At 44.9% G+C, this 12133-nt stretch overlaps 1 protein-coding gene across 1 annotated transcript in view; it reads right to left on the bottom strand.

Moving 5' to 3' along the window:
• The window catches only part of GABRA3 (gamma-aminobutyric acid type A receptor alpha3 subunit), a 137015-nt gene extending 126641 nt beyond the window's left edge, over nt 1-10374 (bottom strand). The window contains exon 1 of the mRNA XM_030575756.1: nt 10015-10374. The gene's annotated coding sequence lies outside the window, so the exon portion shown is untranslated. The remainder of the gene's footprint in view (nt 1-10014) is intronic.
• Between the last annotated feature and the right edge of the window lie 1759 nt (nt 10375-12133).

Here is a 12133-nt window from a genome sequence, read left to right as displayed (position 1 = left end):
AGACAAGCCCTGAGATGCACTGAGAGCTGTATGAAGACCCATGACTGGAGCAGCTAGGAGCACATCTCATCAGGAATGAGGTACATTAGCTGAATTTTGTGGAGACACAGCTCTGTAATAGCAAGGTCAATGTAGATCATGATTGAGGTGCATCAGCAGAGCAGTTTACGGGCCCAGAACTGAAAAAACCAGGGGTGTTATAGGTCAGAAGTGATGTAGAAGGGTAGAGTTCCTTGAAGGCTCAGTACAGGAACTAAGAGATATACCCACAAAAAATTAATCCAAAATTTTACAGCCATGATCCCAAATGCTTCAGTAATGTTTTTGCAATTTGTAGCATTTTGGACCTACCCTGGAGAATTTTTTCTAAAGTTGAGCAAAGAGGTAAGTACGTCCTTCCCAGATCAGCTTTGCAAAGAGCTGGTGAGATGGCAGAGTGGAGGGATGCAGGGAGCCTGATGCAGAGGAGGAAGCCTTGCACTAAGGGTCTGTCTATACTTTGAACTGGGGATGTCATTCTGACTGAGCTAGTGTGTTAAAAATAGAGTAACTGGTGGGGCAAGCAGCAGGAATTGCTAACCACCCAGAGCACCTGGCGAGCATCTTAGATGGGTATGTACTGGAGCCATTAGCCTCTCCTGCCACTTGCACCACTACAGACACACTATTTGTAGTAAACTAGCTGGATTAGAGCTAGCATAGGTATGTCTCCTGCAGCTGGAAATCACAACTCCAGCTCAAAGCATCAGTGGACACATACAAAATGGGAAATGACTGCCTAGGAAGGAGAACTGCAGAAAGGGATCTGGGGGTTATAGTGCCTCACAAACTAAATAGGAGTCAATAGTGTCACACTGTTGCAAAAAAAGGCAAATATCATTCTGAGATGTATTAGCTGGGTGTTGTAAATAAGACACACAAAGTAATTCTTTCATTCTATTCCACATTGATTAGGCCTCAACTGGAATATTGTGTCCAGTTCTAGGTGCCACATTTCAGGAAATATGTGGACAAATTGGAGAAAGCCCAGAGAAGAGCAACAAAAATGATTAAAGTTGTAGAAAATATGACTTATGAGGGAAGATTGAAAAAATTGGGTCTGTTTAGTCTGAAGAAGGAAAGACTGAGGGAGGACATGATAGTAGTTTTCAAGTACATAAAAGGTTGTTACAAGAAGGAGGGAGAAAAATTGTTCTCGTTAACCTCTGAAGATAGGACAAGAAGCAATGGGCTTAAATTGTAGCAAGGGAATTTTAGGTTGGACATTAGGGAAAACTTCCCTAACTGCCAGGGTGATTAAGCACTGGAACAAATTGCCTAGGGAGGTTGTGGAATCTCCATCATTGGAGATTTTGAAGAGCAGGTTAGAGAAACATCTGCCAGTGATGGTCTGGACTGTATTTGGTCCTGCCCTGAGAGCAGGGGACTGGACTCGATGACCTCTCAAGGTCCCTTCCAGTCCTAAAATCTATGAATCTAGATAATACTTAGTCCTGCCATGAGTGCCAGGGACTGGACTAGATGACCTCTTGAGGTCCGTTCCTGTCCTATGGTTTTATGTACCTTAACACTGGAAAAGTTGTGTGAAGGGGCAGAAAGGAGGATGATGCCAGATATGTGGAGGAACCAGGGATGTAGCGAACAAAATCTATGGTAATGCAGGCTCGCTCAAGACCATAGTCAGTGAAAGCAAGAGCTGAACTGGATACTAGGATGGTATTAACATTGACCATAGCTACATACTAGGAAATTGACTATGGCTCCATCAACTCCCACGCATGCATCCTGTAAAGGGCCCTCATTCAGCAGGGTATCTAGACATGATTAACTTTACAAACACAAACAGTCCCATTGAAGCCAATGGGACTGATCACATCCTTAAAGTTAGGTACATACTTAAGGACCCTTCTAACTCAGGGCTATGTTGCTGAAAATAATTTGGGCCCATCCACACTAGGGCAAAACTGTCTTTACTACCAATTCAGGTGGATGCTTTGCCAGCAATAGCTCAATTTCCTAGTGCAGACAGTGCCGCTGAGACTACAGAAGATAGCTTGGCACACCAATCAACCTCTCCTTCCTTTCGTTTGTGCTTGATTTTTATTGGGAAAGGTGGGGCGTGAGCTATAATTAGAGCAGTTTGTGGTCCTCAATCTAGAAAGGCTTTTTCTTGAAGGGAATGGAGAGCTAAACAGGGCCAGATCCTGAGAGTCTATCCATTTGACACTTCTGCATACATTTTCTCTGATGCATTGCTTCAGCTGTTCTAAACAAAAGCAGGGGTCATGGGATGGATTGTGCCTGGTGGGCACTGGCTGGCATTGGAGCTGCATTACCCCCAAGGTAATGATGGGCCAAATCACCGATGTTCTTATATCAACACTCATAAGCATCTGATCACCTCCTGTGAGTAAAAATAATGTACAATTCAGCATTCTTTCTCCTTTCCTTGCTGGCACAAGGCAGGCTATGGGGCTCTTTTAAAGCTCCCCATTGTTCCCAAGCCAGGTCCATGGGCCATTTGGGATGGTTTGAGTGCTCCCCCATGCAAAGGGACATTGGCTGGACCCCTCTGAGCACAGGGTCTTTGACTGCACCTGTCCTTTTCACCAGGAAAATCTAGCTCTGTGCGAGGCACCCTCTATAAATCCAGCAGTGATTGTCTGAATAGACTGTTTAATTAAAAGGATGGCAGGGCTATGGGGAGGTGATTGGTTAAAGCACCTCTGTTTTTAACTAACTATGACAGGGATGCCAAGGTGCTAGCACCAAGGAGCCTCTTTCTGAATGGCTCTGTCTCTCAGGCTATTTTCATGCAGTGTCTGTAAGGAGGAGGTGGTTTATAGTAGACTTTGATCCAGCCTGGAATAAGAAATCCATTCCTGTACAGCAGACAGCCCTCTAGTAAGCATGAGCAGCCTAAGTGCTGCTGGAGTTCATCCATCCCCACAACACTGTAATGCTAGTAATTCTTGCAGTCTGAATTAACCCTGCAAGGCACTGTCCACACGGAAGGTGCTTAAAAAAATTGTCTGTTTACCTCAAGCCTTTCATAGAGGAAGGTTCCAGAGAACCTGACAAACTGATCTGCTTATTTTTCTTATTACATGCAAGGATCACTTTCCTCACCATGGTAAGAGAGAGAATGTAAGAGCTTCCTATTCCTCTCACCAGCAGAGGAATCTTTGAACTCACAAGCACCTGTGAGATGCACACAGAACAACCCCAATGACACAAAACACACACACACACAGAAAACCTGTGGGACTCCCACACATACTTAGGAGGCATATATATATTATATATTTATATGTTTATCATCTGGCCTTGCAAAGAATCTGCCACTCAAACCAAGTGTTAGAGACACATGGAAGCTCCCAAGTGTGGTTTCCACACTACAATACCAATACAAAATACTCACAAAGGAGGAGGCATGTGAGGGGAAAAATAAAAAGACAGGGCAATATGGAAACAAGGATGCTCATTCGATTGAGTCGAGACCCAAACTGGGTCTGTTTACCCACATTCCCCAGTGTGCTGGTGACTATGATAATTATGAGCAGGGTCCAAACCACCACTGGATTTAATTTAGCAAAACCAAAAGCCGCTCAACAACCATTTCCCATAAACCAAAACTAATCCCGGTTCCCCTCTCCCCCAGTAATTTCCTTGGAAGTGAGTCCAGGTAGAGACTAGTTCACCACCACCACAGCTACAGGAGGAGCACAGACTCAGCCACAAGTGTAACAACCTAACACTAGTCTGACCACACAGCAATTAGAGGCAGACACAGATCCACAACCACTGCAATAGCAGAAAAAATGACTCACAATCACAGCAACTGCCAGCTCAGACTAACAACCACAACAGCACACACAGTATTGGAAATCTGATGCTGCAGACTATACACATGACTGACAATGCTATTATTGTAGTAGGAAGAGAGCCTGAGACATAAGCCCTTGTATTAGAGGCCTGAGCTAAAGCAGTAGTCAAAACTTTGCTGATATAAAGCAAAGTTAAGTTGTGAGCAAGAGGCAGGACCTACTCACAGAATTTGGCAAGAACAGGGCTGATATTGCAGAAACACACATTCCTAAGTAGTGCTAGGCACAAGAATATATATGTAAACATATTCCAGAAGGGTGGTTTCAGAACACCTTGATACCAACACATTCCCTAAAAATAACAGAAACATGCTGACCTATCTTAAAGATAAGGTCAGGATGACAGTGTACAAGGTGATGGGTGGTAACTGGCTACATTAGGTGGTGTCATATGTACACACACGTACTATACATATATACCCATATACACTACAAACATATGCACCATATCCATATTACTCATGTATAGTAATTATTTAAATGTTCCACCAAGGCTCAATCATAAAACTACTTTCCTCAAAGTCCCTGGCCTAACATTCCCAGGTCCACCCTAAGGAACTAAAAACAATTGAAAAATAAAACCTGTCCATCGGTCGTACAAAAAAATGTACAAACTATGGAACAAATGGGGCATAAATGTATAAATGGTAAATAAGGTACCCACATAACAGTGTTTAGCCCAATGCGTCATCTTCAGTTCATGCATTATGGTTTTCTGAAACGATGGGTAAACATCCTGCTCATAAAAAGACAAAAAGGGGTGGAATGTAGTAGGAAGAGAGCCTGAGACATAAGCCTGTGTATATGAGGCCTAGTATGAGGCCTGAGCTAAAGTAGTAGTCAAAACTTTGCTGATATAAAGCAAAGTTAAGCTGTGAGCAAGAGGCAAGCCTTGCTCACAGCATTTGGCAAGAACAGGGCAGATATTGCAGAAACACACATTCCTACACAGTGCTAGAAGGATGGTACCAGAACACCTTGATATCAACGCATTCCCTAAAGATAACAGGAACATGCTAACCCATCCTAAAGATAAGGTCAGGATGACAGTGTAATGAATAGAGATGTACAAGGTGGTGGGTGGTAATCAGCTACCTCAGAGGGTGTCAACTAACAATGTCAGAGGGGCATTATGTAACTTGTTTGCATTAATTTATAAAATGGGCCTTCAAATGGAGTGTCTCTCTCTCTAGCCTAAGGAGGAACAGAAAGTCCCTTCATTCACTAAGATGGTCCATTGTTATGTGCATACATGTATTAGTAGTCCGGTAGAGTCTGTGGGATATTAATACCGTGCTTCATCAACAATAAACCTGGCTGGGTGCCTTCGTACATTAACGGATCTTGTGGTCATTGGGTGTTTCACTCAAGATCTACTGTACCAACTGTCTGCGCAAAGCTGGGACAGCACACAGGGAGAACACACACGCAGCCAAACATCTGACCGCAATTATATATACATAAATGTACCTGTGAAACTAACTAGAACTTTTGGCATGCCATGGATCACTAACTGAAACCATGACAACCTTTTGTTGTGATCCTTGCACCTCCCTTCACCTTCCTCATTCCTGTTACCTTCACTGACATTATTGATAAATAGGTGCTTATTCTTAACCCAAAGAGCTACATCTTCTATTTGCAAAATGCTATACACACACAGCACTAAATAGATAAATAAAAATATCTGTACCTGTAACCCACACACCTCCTGGCCGTGGTGTTCTATCCCCTCTAGTGGCACCAAGGCCACTTAGAGATTAATAAGTCTGCTACAACCTTCGCTAAGAGCCATGTGGCTTTTAGCTCATGCAGTAGAGACTCATGCATTTAGCTCTAGAGGTCCCGGGTTTGATCCTGCCAATGACTGTACTCTGTCGGTGTTAGATACAGATAATGGTCCAGTGTAAGGCATACATAGACAGTCTATGTACACATACAATGAAAACAGCCATGCCAGCCATGGACACATACATACTGAGATACTATACACCACTGGTGGGCAACCCTCGGCCCACCACCGTAATCCGCTAGTGGGCCACCAGACAGTTTGTTTACATTTGCATGGCTCCCCACAGCTCCCAGTGGCTGTAGTTCGCTGTTCCTGGCCAGTGGGAGCTGCGGGTGCTGGCCGCTGCTTCCCACAGCTCCCATTGGCCAGGAATGGTGAACCACGGCCACTGGGAGCTATAGGCAGTCATGCAAATGTAAACAAACTGTCTGGCATCCCACCAGCAGATTACTATGACAGGCCGCAAGTTGCCCACCACTGCGATATGCATATACACTGAATACCCAGACTTGATACATCTGAAATGTACGTATGTGCAAAATGAATATACGTTTAGCTCAGAGACATGACAGCAGGAGAAAGTGATGGCAGTAGTAGGGACTGGAGGAGTATTTGAAAGGCAGGATTATTTACTATGCTATCTGTCTGGGTGTGTAATTATGCCAGGATTCGGTCTGTACATTGTGCTTTTTGTAAACATTTGGCAGGAATACACCCACAGTTAAAGGGCTGGGCTTTTTTCTTCAGAGCTGAGCTGGAGCAAAACTGAGGAGGAGGAGGACTTGAAAGGAAAGAATGAGAGAGAGAGAGAGAGAGAGAAGAAATGAGAGAACACTGAAATAGCAAGAGAGGAAAGGAAAGTGGGGATGCAAAGAAGCAGAATGAAAGTAAGTCTACAAAATGGAGAAGGATGGGAAAAGAAGGAGGGAGTAAAAAAGAAATGTATAGAAAGAAGGGGACTGAGAAAGAATTAAGGTCGAAGGAGGGAAGTTTCATGACATATTTGTCAGAAAAGACACAGAACCAAAGAAAAACAGAGCTCCCTAGATGCTGAGCTATCTGCACAGTGGTGCACAGAATGTACCTGTGCATATACACATGCTGCACTTTTTACCATACAGGAAAAAACAAGAGGAAATTACAGGAGAGGTGGTGGAATCTGCAATCAGACCTATGTGCCAGAAGGTACCATGTACAGCCCAAGCACCAGCAACTTCTCAGATCTCCATTTGTTAAGAGAATTGGACACCACTGTGCTCACTTGCCTCTCCTGGTTTTGTGTATCAGGAGCGATGGGGAAAGCAGAAACTGGGTACAGTCTGGACAGGCAATCAGGCACTGAGCATGCTCTGAAGGACAGGTAGATAGAAAGTCTACAGGAACAGCAGCATCATTTTCAAAACCATTGGAGATCCTTTAGGTTGAAGGCTCCTCCTTTAGGGCAAAGAGGCAGTTAAAAAGCTACACTGAAAGGCCAGGATTGCATCCATAGCACCAGCATCTTTATCCATCTGTAGAACCACCTCACCCTGACTAATTCCATTATTTGGAGTGGGCACGTGCTTGTCTCTTGCCTAACTTCTCTCCTGACAATCTAGGACACTGTTAGTTCTGTCTCTCTCACACTCTTCCTTGAAAAAGATGAGGTGGCTGGATGATGGATTGTCCTCTATGTCACCGGATCAAGACCAGCCTTGGTGAATTGTGCCCAGAAATCATTGCTCACTGGAGGGCCTCAGCCCATTTTCTCTGTCTGAAGACACCACCGTGCGAGCAGATAGCTGGCAGACTCAGCAGGGAGGCCAAGGATCTAACTTGGTCATGGGATTAACTGCTCATTCACCGCTAGGGTGGTTTCTCCCAGCCAGGTGTACAGAGGAAGTGTGGGGGAAGCTTGCACTGCTGCTGCTCAGACTGTGACTGCTCTGTGGGTAACAGATTTCAGTGAGTAGGCTTGTCAATCCAATGCTTAACAACATTGTTCCTTTTAATAGGTCCACGTCTCAGAGCCCAGCACCTCAGAGTGCCCAGGCCCAGAACCCCATATCCCCTGCCAACCCCCCAACTTCAGAGTCTATCAGGCATGGCTGGTGGCTGCGTTATTTTCATTCTCTCCTCTTTCCTTCATGCACCATCTCACTCTAGAAACGTGGCTACAAGATTATCCCAGTCCAGAAAGTTTGTATATCCTATTCTTGACCTCATGTCCTACCAATGGCTGCAGTACCTCAAGCCCTGAGGAGCCTTCTCTTTCCTCTACCAGGTATGAGATGGTGTATATAGTAGAGCCCTGCAGTGGGTCTGGGATCCCGCAGAACCTGCTGCCATAATAGCGGGAGCCAGTAACATGTACTTTTTTGCAGGTGGGATTGGGTGGGCAAAAAACAGACTGTGGTAATTTGCAGGAAAACACTAAATCTCTCATCAGTTTGCCACATAAAAATTGTGTCTAATTCTGTTTCTGTATATACGATCGTGACTAAACAATTTTGTTTTGGTTTTATAGTAGTATAGGAGAATTGGTGTCTCTTGCTAGATCTAAGGTTTTTGCAGATAGGCTCAAGATAAAAATCAACAAGAAACAATGCAGGAGTGGATATTGCGTGGTGGGACAGGAAGAAGATTTAAAAAATAGTCCTACTCTGGGCTCTAGTACACAGGACTGCATAATAGTTAATTCCCAGGAACTCTACATCTTTTTTATGAATTCCACCAAGCATAAGTGTCCCAGAATGTCCTGTAGCACCTGCACCATCCAGATCAACTAGAAGCACCATAGTGTAGATGCCTCAGCCTTTGAGGGTTAATCACCTTTGCAACACAACACTTGCAGTAGCTAGGACACACTGAGCCCTTACTACTCGGCGTTGTGTTTTGCTCTCTCCCCAGTTCCTTTGCTTGGGTATCTGCAAAGATGATGTGCCCCGACCACTTAATCAATATTCCCTTCCAAGCATCTCCACTGGGGCTGCAGCAATCAGCTTCCTCCTCTTAAAGCAACAAGCTAAGCGGCTGCTCCCAGAGAGCAATCAAAGGGGCTGTCATTTAAGCACACTGACTTTCCATGTAGCTCCCTCAATAGCCCCCTCTTTAAAAAAAAAAGGGGGGGGGAGAGAGAGAAACTCCTTCACCAGAGAATCCCTCCAGAGCAAGCAGGGTGGAACCAAACCTAAACTGCAGCTCTTGCTCATGCTGAGTAGATTCCAGCTTGCTTCAATGCCACCAGCATGATTTAACCAGCTCTTTGATGCTGCAGACCTGATGCAACTGCCATCAATACAGGGGAAGTCACTGGAGAAGGCGGTGTAGAAAGGGTCTTTTCTAGTCCACAGCTAATTCTCCTCTCAACCCACACTCCCCTTTGCTGATCTCCAGACCAAGCTGACCCCATTAGCCTATCATCTCTCATTCCCCTCTCCCTCCCTCTATAACAGAGCAGATATCTGAAGTGCTGAGCAGCACTATGGGTAAACGCCACAAAAGGATGCGGGTCTATCAAACAGTTATTTAGCCTCGCAGGTGTTTGTGTCCACCCATCCAATGAACAAACTGTCTTTCCCAGATCAGCAGCGTACTGAAGAAAAGAATAAAACATCTGTTTGTTTATCCTCTTCTATTGTTGTCCACAGAACAAGCAGCAGCTTGGATTTAAAAAAACCCTCTAAGCAACAAGGAACAAATGAGGTTTGCACAGGTCAAGAGAAAGAGCTGGGCTTTGTACTTCCCATCAGAAATACCCCCTAGATTCTCAATATATTTTTACATTCTACTCTCATCACCCATTCACAGACAGACTCATTTGTTTCCCTGGACAAAATTGTTATTTACAACTTTGCTGTACCCTGCTTCCAAGCAGCAGTAGCAAGGGGGAATCCAGTAAAAGAGTCTATGTTTCTTTCGATTTCCCTTCTGCTGTGGGCAGTGGAAGAGAAAGGGTTAAACAAACACTAGCCATTAGTCATTTCCTTTAGGTCCCTCTCAGGCGTGTGGATGGCTATGGAGAGTAAGAGAGATGTATGTGTGCGCACCGGTATATGTGCGTATATAGCTAGATAGTCATTGGCAATAAAGAGGTCGACCTGCCTCCAAGTTAATAAAAAGGAGAATGGTTATAAATAATGAATAGCAATTAATAATAATTGTTCCCATCTCCAGCGACCAACATTTAATCCAGATTAAAAAAAGAAAAAGCCAGAGATGCACTGAGCTTGCCATCACGCCTGAAGATCGTAAAAAGGGAAAAAAATAACCCCAAATCCATCGAATTAGAACCCCCTGCTACAAATAAATTCACTGGGACAAAGAAAAAAAGAGACAAGCATTTGTATTCCTTACCACGCCACACGACCCCTTCCCCAGCGCTGCAGGGAGAAGAAAAATGAATGAGCTGGAGCGAGTTATGGGATTGTTGACGTTGGGTTTCCTGCTTTCTTTCTTCCCTTCTGTCTTTCGCTCTCCCTTTTTTGTAGGCTTGGGTTTTCAGTTCGCGGCTGTCTGAGCTTGAATGCTCTGCTGTTCCAGCAGTATCTGAATACAGTGGTTGAGCTGAAAGCATTTAAACCTCTGTTGCTTCAATTGAGGCTAAAGTATGGTATTCTTGTATCTGTTACGGGGGAGAGAAGCCCAGAGAGACAGACAGACAGGGGAATTATTGTAGGGACGGCTGCCTGAGAGTCTCTTTTAGCTGTTCTGAGATTGGAGATGAAAGGAGAAAGTCTCCTCCCCACCTGCCTCATTCCCTCCCCTCCCCAGTCTCTGGAGGAGGGTTTAACAGCCCTGTCCATGCAGATTCTTTCTTCCCGGAGAGCAATGAAACAGAAAATACACAGCAATGGCACATCAGCCACACACAGGAAAGAGCACAGCGTGGCAGGGAAACCCACTCTCCCCCCTGCCTTGAAACCCTTCAGGTGGAAAAGCCAGTGCCACAAGGCGTGGCTCAGTGCCTTTTAAGCGTGGGGCACCGACCTGGCCTGAAGGTGGGCAGGAGGGCCTGCCTGAGCAGAGTGCTTCTCGGAGGGGAGGGAAGCAGCAGAAGGAGATGGCAAAGGACCTGGTGCTGATACTTCCTGGTCAAAACAGCTACCTGTTGAGCTGGTAACTCTCAAATGCTATAACCAATATGTAACAGATGGTGCTAAGCCAGGCACTCACTTGCACCCAGGACAAAGCTCTCCATCCCCTCCCATCTTTTAAGCACATTCACTGGGCAGGGGTGCATTCACTATGCTGAATCCACTCAGGCACCATGGATGTGAAGTTTTTGCCTTGAACTTGAATGCTGCTTGGGTTCCTATTCCTGTCAGAAAAGAATCCAGACAGAAAACAAATGCAGAGAGAAAATCAGGGTTAAAAATGGAGCAGAGTGTGGGCAGAGTGAAAACAAATAGAGAGACACAAGCAGGGGTGAAGTGACACTAGATAGACCAAATACTGGCTGAACTTTGGGGGATGGTTCTGTCCTTAATTCATAGCACAAGCTCTTCGCTAACTAGAAAGAAGAAGGTTACTTATCGGTAACTGGAGTTATACGAGTATATTGTCTCTGAAGATCTACACTCTTGAGACACACGCACCTCCTTACAAGCAGCAGCAGGGACTTCAAGTTGCACGCACACACACACACACACACACACACTGAGCATTTGATATGAGATTATAAACCCAAACACTTCTGCAGATTCCCCACTCCTGGGAGAGCGACTATGAGTAAAAGCCCCTGTATGAGGGCTGGAAAGCTCCTAATTGGAGAAAGAGGGATGCCTTCACATAAAAATCTTCATACTTAGCGCTTAGGTCGAGCAGCTAAAGGGGAATGGAGCGCTACATTGCAGTTTTCAGAGACGGAGACAATTCTCAATCATTCCACAGAAACTGCCTTAGCATCTAGTAAAATGTTCCTTCATGGGATCTTTCACTGGCACACCCACTTGGTCATAAACAGGATTGAGTAGAGGGTCTGTTCCACTCTAGACAATATCTTGGAGGTTTACTGTTCACTTGAACGTCTCCATAAACACCACCCCCAAAAATCTGGAGGCCAGAGAAAGATTTTGTCCTATCCAACTAATGGACTCAGGCTCTTTTGCCATCTGCTTTATGTGTTCTGAATTTCTCCTGGTTAGACACATGGTTCTGGAAAAGAGACCAGTGGACTATTTGAGATGGCATCCAGAGAGGACGTCAGGGAGAAATTTAGGGTGCAGATTCAGCACCACCTTATCCTTAACAGAACATTGTGAAAAGGGTTGGCTACAGGCACTTCATCTCGCTCACCTCCAGGCTGATGTAATGGCTGCTAGGAATGTAGCCTGAGGGACAGGTCACAATGGAAGCACTGGCCCATGAGCTCCAAGAAAGGTGCTTGAATCTTGCCAGTACTGAATTCAAGCTTCAAGGTGGCACAGGGCCACCTAGATTGAACCTAGATTAAGGAATCTTGTCATGGTCAATT

The sequence above is a fragment of the Gopherus evgoodei genome, chromosome 9, assembly GCF_007399415.2.
Source record: "Gopherus evgoodei ecotype Sinaloan lineage chromosome 9, rGopEvg1_v1.p, whole genome shotgun sequence".
Classification (NCBI taxonomy): Eukaryota; Metazoa; Chordata; order Testudines; family Testudinidae; genus Gopherus; species Gopherus evgoodei.
This window is presented reverse-complemented; position numbering and strand designations above follow the sequence as displayed.